Raw genomic sequence first — 12182 nt, 5'->3', positions numbered from 1 at the left:
CTTTTAAATTTAGTTTATATTTTTATTAAATATATGGATATACACAGTTTTAAAAGTTAAGTAGTTCTACATTGCTTAAAATGAAAACCAGCGTTCCCCTGCCTCACACTCCTTCCTAATTTTAATTTTCGGTCTTCAGGTAAAAGCATTTTCACCTATTTTAGCTATTTTTCCTGGTATTTATTTTCACATTTCATCTATTTTCCTATACTACTGATTTATATTTAATAGTTTTTGGATATTCTCTGCAGGCTTTCTTATTTGGAAAATGAAGATTTATTGTGCTTAAAGTATTTCCTCTCTTCAGCATTTCTTCTTCCCCCTCCACCTTCCTTCTGACCACTATAAATATATCATAGGTTTTGGTTAAATCAATATTCGTATGCACAGATGAACCATGTAATATGCTTTTTGTACAGCTTTTTATTTTCTTTGGAGATAATAAGTGCCTCATTCTTTTCATTTGCTTAGTGTTCTTGGTATCATTAATCTATCCCCTAACTCTCTGCCAGCAGAATAAATCTCCTTTCAATAATTTTAAACACATTTCTCAATTTCTTTTTTCTTTCTTTCTTTTTCCTTTTTGAAATTTTTTTTAAGACATCCCTTTTGGAGCGGTTTGTCCTACTACTCCGATCTGGACGAGTAGCTCCAAGGTCTGCTGTACAATCACCCTGGAATTTCCCATCATTCTTGGAATGTCCTTAGTTGCCATTCCGAGTGCATCATCATCCCATTTCCTGGATCCCATGACATCTTCTTTCTTGGTTTACTCACACATCTTAAAGGAGTTCATATTCATTTCCTGAGAAATGATGGTGGGAGGTAAATCTTTTTTAGATCTTTTTTTTTTTTTTTTTTTCTGAGACACAGTTCTGCTGTTGTTGCCCAGGCTGGAGCATGATGGCATGATCTTGGCTCACTGCAACCTCTGCCTCCCAGGTTCAAGCGATTCTCCTGCCTCACCCTCCCCAGTAGCTGGGATTATAGGCGCCCGCCGCCATGCCAGGCTATTTACATCTTTTATGTGTAAAAATGTCTTTATCTTCACACTTGATTGACATTTTGACAGCATACACAATTCTTAGTTACAAATCATTCTCTTTTGGGGCCAGGCATGGTGGCTCACATTTATTTTAATCCCAGCACTTTGGGAGGCTCAGGCGGGTGGATCACTTGAGGCCAGGAGTTTGAGACCAGCCTGGCCAACATGGTGAAACGCTGTCCGTACAAAAATACAAAAATTTAGCCAGGCATGGTAGCACATACCCGTAGTCCCAGCTACTTGGGAGGCTGAGGCACAAGAATCGCTTGAACTTGGGAGGTGGAGGTTGCAGTGAGCCGGGATTGAGCCACTGCACACCAGCCTGGGTGACAGAGCAAGATTCTGTCTCCAAAAAAAAAAAAAAGAAAGAAATCATTCTTTTTCAGAGTTTTTAAGGAATTGCATCATTTTTTGCTAGCTCCTAGAGTTGTTTTGTGAAATTTGATATGTTTGATTTGCTGTCTTTTATATAAAATTTGTGAGTTCATGTGTTTTTCTTCTCTCTGGATGCTTTTAGGATTTTATTTTTGTACCCAGTGTTCTGAAATTTTGCAGTGATATGCCTTAGTGTGTGTGTGTGTGTGTGTGTGTGTGTGTGTTTAAATTTGGCTTAGTCACTCAGTAGGTTCTTTTAATCTGTAAACGTGTGTCCTTCTGGGGAACTTCCTGGAGTTATTTATTTTATAATTTTCTTCTCTATATTTTTTTCACTTTCTCTTTCTGGAACTTCCACTCTGAAGATGTTGAACCTCCTGGACTGATCTAAACTTTTCATCTTCTCTCTCTTGTTTTCCATTCCTCCAGCTTTACATTCATTTTTTTTTTTCTGGGAGATTTTCTCAGTCTCTAATCCAATTCCAATTCTTCCATTGGGTTTTTCATTTCTGCTACAATTGTTTTAATTTCCAGGAGCATTTTCTTTGCTGTTTTTTTTTTAACAGTTCTTTTTTCTATAGCTTTCTGTTCTTTTTTATGAATGCAGTATCTTCTCTTTTGTCTTTGTGTACTTTAATGAATTTTTTAAAATTCATTTTTTGTTTCCTATTCCTTTATTTTCTCCCTTCTTCTGCGCTTCAGTTGCTTGGTTAGACCCTGTCCTTTTTATATTAAATTTTCTCACATATTTAGTGACCTTCATCTGTTCTTTCATAATTAGTGAGACACTGAGAAACTCTGTGTGATGGAAGGCACTTTTCAATGAATCTTTTTAATCCTACAATTAATTCTTTTTGTCCTAGAAATGATAGACTTTCGGTGTATCTATTTGGATGACTGGATTATTAAGAATGAAAAAGGAGAATCAATAAATGATATTTATTTATTCTGACCTTAAATCAATAGAGGCATACAAATGAAGATAACAATAAGAGATTTATTTCTGGTGATGTTCATAAGATAATATGGCTTTAGCTATCTCCCTTAATTCATTCATTCACATCCCTACTGAAAGAAATTTCAGGTCTTCTCTGAACAGGCAAAGCATGCCTAAAAAACTCACCACACAGTGGAGAGTAAACTTTACTACACCATCTTGGCAGAAGGTCTAAAATATCTTATACTGATGCTCTGCCTGTTTTCCAGTGAGCCTTTATTGGGTTCAAAAACTTTTTGATTAAGTAATTCTTGCCTTAACCCATCTACAATAGTAGGTCAAGCTGTGTCTCTGTAGTTTAAGACAAGCTTCAGCCCCTCACACTAAAGCTAAAGACAGGTATAGTGGCTCACACCTGTAATCCCAGCACTTTGGGAGGCCGAGGAGGGAGAATTGCTTGAGGCCAGGAGTTTAAGACCAACCTGGGCAACAAAGTGAGATGCCTGTCCATACAAAAAAATGAAATAATTACCTGAGCATGGCGGCATGTGCCTGTAGTTTCAGCTACATGGGAGGCTGAAGTGGAAAGATCTCTTGAGTCCAGGAGTTCGATGCTGCAATGAGGCATGATCATGCCACTGAACTCCAGGCTGGGCGATTGAGAGAGACCCTGTTTCAAAAACAAAAACAAAACAGAATTAACTACTTAAATGTATTCTTCTGGCCATTATCAGACTAGAAGCATCAATCTCCACATTTTATTTTGATCCCCAAGGTCAATTCTTGTACCTCTGTTTCAGTTTCCTAGCCAAACCACCAAGACGTGGAGGTTTGGAGTTCAGTAAACATTTCCACCCAAATATGGAACCAAATGAGGAGACATAGGAGGCGAACAAATGAAGATCAAAATGTCAATAGATTACTGATCAAGCTGATTGAAAAATGCAATGTCAGATCTGAAGCCTAATGGGCTTATCAATATCTGCCCCTAGACAAATTGGTCAGATTTATCCAACCAGGCACTGAAAAAGAAGGACAACCATAGGCTCCACATAGTGACCAGCAGACCAGAGTGTACCGTAGGTGTTGGCAGCCAGAGCTACATGAGAAAAACCCAGAAAAGGCAAAGTTGAGCATGCTCAGTTCCTCGTCCCAATGCTGGCAATCCGATCAGTCAGTGCTCTTCCCATTTGAAGAAGTTGGGCAGAGAGAAGTCAGGAGTAAATTTCTCTCATACTTTTTCATCTGAGGTGTGGCATGGAAACACTCTTACCTGTGGGAGACATGAAGCATAGAAAATGTTTGCCCTAACATAGATCCTAGATTTTCCAAATTGAAATTATATATGAAAACTATACAATTTATTGTCCAAACTGGGACACTCTTGGGGATTGACTGGGAGCCCTATTAATCATTATCCCAGGGCTATAAGCATGTGCTAGAACTGTCCAGGGCAACCAGTATTAAAAGTTGCCTTATTTAAAGTGGAATATGGGGCTTCCCAGGGGATTCCTGCTAACTTTATTATAACATTCTTTCATTTCTTCAAGTAGTTACACTTCTATGGTCCCTTCTCTCTATATCCCTTACTCATAAGGAAAACAGAAAGAGAGAAAAAGAAAATTGTGTTTTAGTCATCTAAAATGTAATAGGCATTTTAAAATAAATGTTGAGTACATAAATGCATAAATAAAAGAAAGTAATTAACAAATTATTCTCTGTGGAGATCTAAACATTCTATTGATTTAAAGAGAAGAGTCAGGCATGGTGGCTCACGTCTGTAATCCTAGCACTTTGGGAGGCTGAGGCGGGCCGATTGCCTGAGCTCAGGAGTTCGAGACCACCCTGGGCAACAGGGTGAAACCCTGTCTCTACTAAAATGAAAAAAAAAAAAAAATTAGCCTGGCATGGTGGTGAGCGCCTGTGGTCCCAGCTACTCAGGAGAGGCATGAGAATTGCTTGAGCCTGGGAGGTGAAGGTTGCATTTAGCCAAGATTGTGCCACTGCACTCCAGCTTGGGTGACAGAGTGAGACTCCATCTCAAAAAAAAGAAATTAAGGAGAAGAAAGAGGGAGAAAAGAAGGAAGGAAGAAAGGAAGAGAGGAAAGGAAGGAGGGAGGGAAGGGAAGGGGAAGGGAAGAAAAGGAAAAGGAAGGAAGGGAGAAAGAAAGAAGAAAGGAATAAAGAAGGAAAGAAAATGAATTGCCAGTCACCAGGAAAATATAGCTCATTTAGCTTTGTTCCCAATTTGTGTGGATCTTGGTCAGGTATCACATAAAAAGCAATACCCAACCAGCTAGGAAGTCACCAAGAGCCTATTCCTGTTTGTTGAGAGAGAAATGATCTCCAGAAAGTTATTGACAATTAATGCACTCTACAGTTGGGGGAGATTTTTATTCTGTTTTTTTTCATTTCCTGTTTCTTATCTTACATTCTCAAATTGAGGCCATTCCTTGGCCAGAATAACACATTTCTGCATGATCTGCCTTCTGCCATTTATCAAAACTTTGTCTTGACCCCTTTCAGTTAATCAAAAACAGGAGGCAAAATTTCACAAACGGCCAGAGCTATATATATTTTTTACATCAGGAGCAGTTACTCTGTGTGTGTGTGTGTGTTTATGCATGGATGTATGTGTGCATGTGTGAGATTGGAGGTGGTATCAGTATTAAACAAAGGGAAAACATGCACTTTGGTCAGTGCTGGGAGTAGTGAAGGATTTTTAAGGAAATGCCATTGTGGGTATCAATCTAGACTCTTGAAAAAGTATTGTTACTTGCCACTGCTGGCAACGTGATCTAGTGCACTTATGCCAGGATCCTTGATAACAATAACAATGTTGATCAACTTCAACCCCCAACAATTGTTTTACTGTTGGATTTGTTTTGTTTTTTCCTGAATATGAGGAGGTGAATTTAAGGTTTTCATCTTTGGCTTCCAAAAAGAAAGCAATTTGGCAGTTACAGTTTCCCACTACGTACAAATAAATCATGCTATGACACGAACCTAGTATCATTCTTGTCAACAGTGATTATTATATGTCAGCTAGGTCAGCCTGACTTATCTGCATGAGAGATTTCATGACCAGCGGCTGCGACCAAAGTAACCACTGAAACACACTTACATTCTTTTTGGCTTAGACTATTTGGATGGCGAATGGTCACCTTGCTATGGGAAAAAAGCACCATCTTCCTTTTGGACAATCTTCGATAGGTAAGTGGAGGAGAGGGAAAATGATGATAACTAACCTTCGATGAGTATGCATGTTCTTCCAGGCACAATAATAAACACTACAACACTACATGCATTAATCATTCATTTATTTCTCATAACTGCTATTTTACATAAGTAACTAGGCTTGTAGAGATTAAACATCTTTCCCAAAGTCATATAGATGGTAAGTAGTAGATGTGGGATTCAAACCTTAGTTTTCTTGGATTTAAAGACCTAATTTTTTTTTTTTTTTTTTTTTTTGAGGCAAAGTCTCACTCTGTCACCCAGGCTGGAGTGCAGTGGTGCAATCTCGGCTCACTGCAATCTCTACCTCCCAGGTTCAAGTGATTCTCCTGCCTCAGCCTCCTGGGTAGCTGGGATTACAGACCTGTACTACCACACCCGGCTAATTTTTTGTATTTTCAGTAGAGATGAGGTTTCATCATGTTGGCCAGGCTGGGTCTTGAATTCCTGACCTCAAGTAATCCACCTGCCTCAGCCTTTCAAAGTGCTGGGATTACAGGCATGAGCCACTGCACCCGGCCTAAAGACTGAACTTCTAACCACTACTCCACACTGCCTTACCACCCTACCTAGGAATTGCCTTCTGTATATCATTTTCTTTGTCTGGCCCAATATGGAACTAAATTCTATTAATTCCCCATTCTGTTGTGAACCTACCTGTCCCTTGCTGTTGCCAATACACATTCTTATCCCACACTGGGGGTCACTGCACCATGTTTCTAGGTGGTCTGCCTACCTTTGCAATCTTTCGTTTTAATCTGTCTTGTACATTACAGTCAGACTGATCTCCTTTAATCATCGTTTTTAGCATAAATTCTACCAGTATAGATTAGGCCTTAATTTTATGTCTACCTTGGCTCTGTATAGACCCTATTCTTAAAAAACTCAGCCAAGTCCAAGAGGTCAGTCCTGTGAATTTACACAACCACATATCCTATTGCCTACCCCAGTAATTTTAAACTGAGTCGAGATTTCATGACACCTATAGTACAATCCCATCCAGCGATCTGTCTTTTATTTTCCATACACAGCTTCAATTCAACTAATCTAACTAGTCCAAGTTGATGAGGTTTAAATTTGGCAAACAATTATGTTATTGAAGATATACATTTTTTCTTTTTTCTTTTTGGCTCAGAAGACAGCATTGATACATTTTTTTCTATTGATTCAATAAATAATTATTGAGTTTCTACTTTTAATCTGTTATTAGGTACTATATGGTCTTAAAAATTTATAAAACTTTATAAATTCAAAAGAAAATATATATCTTCTAATGGTAAAATTAAGCCATCATCATTGTCTACCACTTTTGTCTTGTTCTTCAGCTTTCTTTGCTATCTTCTTCCTCCAAGCCAGGTTGCAGGCATCTCCAAATCAACCTGAGTCCTTTCCTTACCCCATAATCTCCTTTCCTTTTATGGTTCATCATTGCTCTTAGAATGTATAGATATTTGAGGTTATGTTCAGCCTCCATAAATAACACAAACTTTTTATTCATTGAACCATAAATAAATTTTTTAGAGAAAATTAAAAATGAAACAGATAAAAAACCCACAAACATTTGGCACCTGGGGGCCATATCACTAATGAGGAATTCAAATGATGGCCGAGGTTGCAGGCCATCTTGCTACCTTCTCTCTCCTGTAGCTCCTTTGGCATAATATTTTTTGCCTTCTTGTTTTTCTCTTAGTCAGATTTCTTAATGTTTTTGCTTTTTAAAAATATTTCATATTAATTTTTAAAATAGAGACGGTGTCTCACTATGTTGCTCAGGCTGGTCTCGAACTCCTGGCCCCAAGTGATGCTCTTGCTTCTGCCTCTCAGAATGTTGGGATTATACCTGGCCCACTTTTGCATTTTCAAAACATTTAACAGAATTTTTACAGATTCTTTTAACAAAGGAAAATTAAGTATGATTTTTATTCCAGGATAGTGGCATATCTGCTCTGCAGCCAACAAATTCAAAAGCCTATCAATCAATGGACAAGTGAAAGTATTAACAACATCTGCCACCATGTTGGCTATGAGTCCTTGAGATCTTGCCTGGTGATGTGCTGGCCTGAGTACAAGCCTGGGAAGGGGTTTGGGTTTCAACCAGCGTCTACAAGCTGCCAGCAGCTCCCTGCTTTGGAAGACTGACCCTGTGAACAGTGCCTGCTTTGAGTCTTAGGGTGTAGGTAAGAGAGAAGATAAGTGCGCCGTCTACTAGGAGTGAGGCTGCAAAGATCAACAGCATGAATGGGAGTGGACTATGCAATTGGTGTTGTGGTGCCACAGGAGACAAGAGAAAAACAAGGGTGGGCAGCTCTTGGTGAGTAGGAAGCAACATGGGATCTGGGCAGCAGGTCGAGGGCTGTGGACTGGTGGGGAGGAGAGAGAAGAGGAGGGTCACAGCAGTCTTTAATGGAAAGCAGGAGGAATAAAATAGGAACAATTTATTTACTTTGTCCAGAATCCATCCATGATCCATGGCTTTGGGATTTAAAAACAAAAACAACAAAACAAAACAATGAAGCATGCCCAGTATCAGCATTGAGTCATTGTCAGTTTAAACAATCTGATTATCTTTTCAATCTAGAAATAGAAAATGTTTCAAGTATCTGCATTTCAACTTTAAAAATCATAACAGGGATCACTACTTAGTAATTATAAATGCAATAGAAAAGCATGCATTGCATTTTCCTTCTACATTGTGGTCAATGGAAGCAGCCAGAGGAAGGAGGTAGAAAGAGAAGTGTACACAAAGGGGTGGAACAAGAGCTAAATGAGATTCTAACCAAGGCAAAACATTCACAGAGAGACCTATAGATTAGAGGCAAAGTAGCACAGACAGCCCACCATATATGTGGTTGAAAACGTGTTAATAAAGATGGTGCTACCTTCAATGGGATTGTGCACCTCAAGTCTGGCAGATTGGATAGTCATGGCCAACATGACTGTTAATGTATTTGCCTCTTTTAGAACAAAGTGATGAAAGGCAAGGGCTTCAAATGAGCAAAAGTTTATCCAATTCGCAATCGAGTGAACATGCTATGGGTTCAGAGCCAGCTAATAGCTTCAGCTGACTTCTCAGTGCCCTTTATTTAATCAGCTGGAATGTTTTACAAGTACCATCCCTGTAACCCTTTGAAATGAAGGATTTGACTTTTGTTTGGAAAATACGTATCTCATCATAGAAATGGAACAAAATGTCCTTAGTTTAGTTATTCTCTAGAGAAACAGTCTTTATTGAAATATATGCCAGGAATATAATAAAGGAAAAAAGCTGATTATAGTGAATTTATTCAGGCATGAGAGACTAGGAGACATTTATCTATATGGAAAGGAGTGTAAACACTATAGGCTCCACTCCCAGGGTACCAATATTCATGGAACAAGCTCTCAGAAGGAAATCAATCACTCTTCCTTTTTTTCATGTCCAGTAATCCATGAAGACAGAGCAAGCCAACAGCAAAGGACTAATTTCAGAAGAATGATTGATTCAAGGTTTTTAGGAATCAAAAGTGCAGTTATAAAGGAATTGGGACCTAGTCTAGATACCAAACAGTGCTTCTGGACCCCTTTTTAAAATTCGTGCTTCTTTTTCTTTACCAATGGAAAAAAGTAAAGGCTGATCTGTTCCTCATACCACATGCTTTATACTAAAATAAATTTCTGACTGATTTGAGATTTTAATGTAAAAATCAAAACCACATAAGAACCGAAGGAAAGGAAAAATAATAAAAGAAGAAAAACAAAAACTTAAAACCCCAAAATACAGGTGAATATTTACATAATCTTGAGGTGCAAATGGCTATCTGAACAAGCAAACAAACAAAAAAACCAATGCCAAAACTTGGTTTTATTTATAAAGGAAATGGAAGCTAAATTGGACTTTATTCAAGTTAATTTTTTTTTTTTTTTTTACTCAGGATAAAAGCACTGTCAAAAAAGGCAAACCAATTGGAAAAAATGTGCAAAATCCTCTTCAAGTTTCCTTTTGGCTGCATGTAACTCAGTCAAGCTAGCTTATGACAAAGCTAGAAAAAAAAGAAAAAAAAAAACAGAAGAAAACAGGGGTATGTCACACTCCAAGGACAGGAGGACAGCAGGAGAAACGGAAACCACTCGAGACCACGGGAGATGAAGGAATAAGCCTTTCACTCTCGGAGCTGCCCTGAGATTTTCACAGAGAATCCCCCACTCATTTCTTGGCCTTACCATTGCTTCCTTCTTTCCTCTTTCAGGCCCTTTCTCCCTTCTCCCTGCACGTAACTGCTTCTGGCTTCATAGGTCCTCAGTCCCAGCCATAAACAAAAGTCCTCATGTGACACAGACTCTTAGTGGCCCAATTTGTCCAGTTTTGGCGTCAGCTCACTACAACCTCCACCTCCCAAATTCAAGCGATGCTCCTACCTCAGCCTCCCCAGTAGCTGGGATTACAGGCGCTCTCTACCACACCCGGCTAATTTTTGTATTTTTAGTAGAGATGGCGTTTCGCCATGTTAGCCAGACTGGTCTCGAATTCCTGGCCTCAGGTGATCAGCCTGCCTCAGCCTCCCAGAGTGCTGGGATTACAGGTGTGAGCCACCGTGCCCAGCCCAGTTGTAAACCCTTAATCCAGATGGCTGTGACCAGCAGCCCATGGACATTGGAACACACACACAGGTGAGGGTACCTGTGAGGCTGGTAGCAGAGAAAAATATGTCCCCACAGGCTGAGCAGACACCAGAAAAGGCGATTGCTGCAACCCCATGGGGACACAATTTGCTCTGTACTTTTCACAAATTATTTTTTAATTAGTAGAGATATAAGCAGAAGAATAAATGCAAAAGACCAATAATCTCACAGTATGAGTAGGCCTTACTTGCAAGCAAAACAATGACAATTAGAATCCAAAAGTTCCATTCTGAACTCCTCCCTATGGGAACAGTACCACAGTTTGGAAGAAGTTAGTCAGACTTATTTTCCTGCTTCCTTTTTAACTGTTACTATGTTTTGTTTGACAATAGTTTTCTCCCATAAACTCTTTGCTTGTATCACTAAGAATGAAGGTTTGGGCCGGGCGCAGTGGCTCACGCCTGTAATCCCAGCACTTTGGGAGGCTGAGGCGGGTGGATCACGAGGTCAGGAAATCGAGACCATCCTGGCTAACACGGTGAAACTCCGTCTCTACTAAAAATACAAAAAATTAGCCGGGCCTGGTGGCGGGCGCCTGTAGTCCCAGCTACTCCGGAGGCTGAGGCAGGAGAATAGCGTGAACCCGGGAGGCGGAGCTTGCAGTGAGCTGAGATCATGCCACCGCACTTCAGCCTGCGCGACAGAGCGAGACTCGTCTCAAAAAACAAAAAACAAAAAAAAAAGAATGAAGGTTTGTGTTTAAAATGTATTGCATGGCAAGGGATAGTTTCACTTGAAGTCACGCACCATGAAATAAGATGAAATATTTGTATATACTGTCCTATTTCCTACGCTCTAAATTGTTTTACTCTGTGAATTTGCATTGAGTCACTCATATGCCACACTACATCATTTTAGTATTCGAGATGGCATTCAGGTTCCCTCTCATTCATCATTAAATGTGGTCAGGGCCGGGCGCGGTGGCTCATGTCTGTAATCCCAGCACTTTGGGAGGCTGAGGTGGGTGGATAACCTGAGGTCAGGAGTTCAAGACCAGCCTGGCTAAATGGTGAAACCCCATCTCTACTAAAAATACAAAAATTACACAGGCATGGTGGCACGCGCTTGTAGTCCCAGCTACTCGGAAGGCTGAGGCAGGAGAATCGCTTGAACCCAGGAGGTGGAGGTTGCAGTGAGCCGAGTTCACACCATTGCACTCCAGCCTGGGCGACACAGCAAGACTCTGTCTCAAAAAAAAAAAAAAAAAAAATCAATAAATAAAAAATTAAATGAATGGGATCAGATTCCATTGGACTCCACCTCTCTCAGGCTGATTCTTTTGTTTGCCTTCCATGTAAGATTGTTTCTCCTTCCCCTTTTCTCCAAGAGAGGCTGGCAGGATCTAGTTGTAAATTAATTGGAAACCAGTGTCTTATTTTTACTTCATTTTTTTAAATCAGGCATTTTCTGTGATTAGTTTCACTGGGAAAATTATGTATTAATGACACTTCTTAAAAACATACATCTCCCTGTTACATCCTTAAAAGATTTCCTTATGTAGGCCTTTTTCAATAGGCTCAGGACTGCAGACAAAGGGAAAGAAAGTAAAAGTTCATGCCAGAAAAATGACAACTTTTTTTTTCTTTTTTTGTAACATTTAAGAGAGAAACCTGGCCAGGTACAATGGCTCATGCCTCTAATCCTAGCACTTTGGGAGGCCGGTCGGTGCAGGAGGATCACTTGAGGCTAGGAGTTCCAGACCAGCCTGGGTAACATAACGAGATCCCCGTCTCTACAAAAAAGTAAAAATTAGCCGGGTGTTATGGTGTGCACCTGTGGTCCCAACTACTCGAGAGGATGAGGTGGGAGAATGCTTGAGCCCAGGAGGTCAAGGCTGCAGAAAACCATGATCACACCATTGCACTGTAGCCTGGGCAACTGAGCTCTCAAGAAAGAAAGAAAGAAAGAGAGAGAGAGAGAGAGAGGGAT

Source organism: Gorilla gorilla, chromosome 17, assembly GCF_029281585.2.
Source record: "Gorilla gorilla gorilla isolate KB3781 chromosome 17, NHGRI_mGorGor1-v2.1_pri, whole genome shotgun sequence".
NCBI classification, from domain to species: domain Eukaryota; kingdom Metazoa; phylum Chordata; class Mammalia; order Primates; family Hominidae; genus Gorilla; species Gorilla gorilla.
This window is presented reverse-complemented; position numbering follows the sequence as displayed.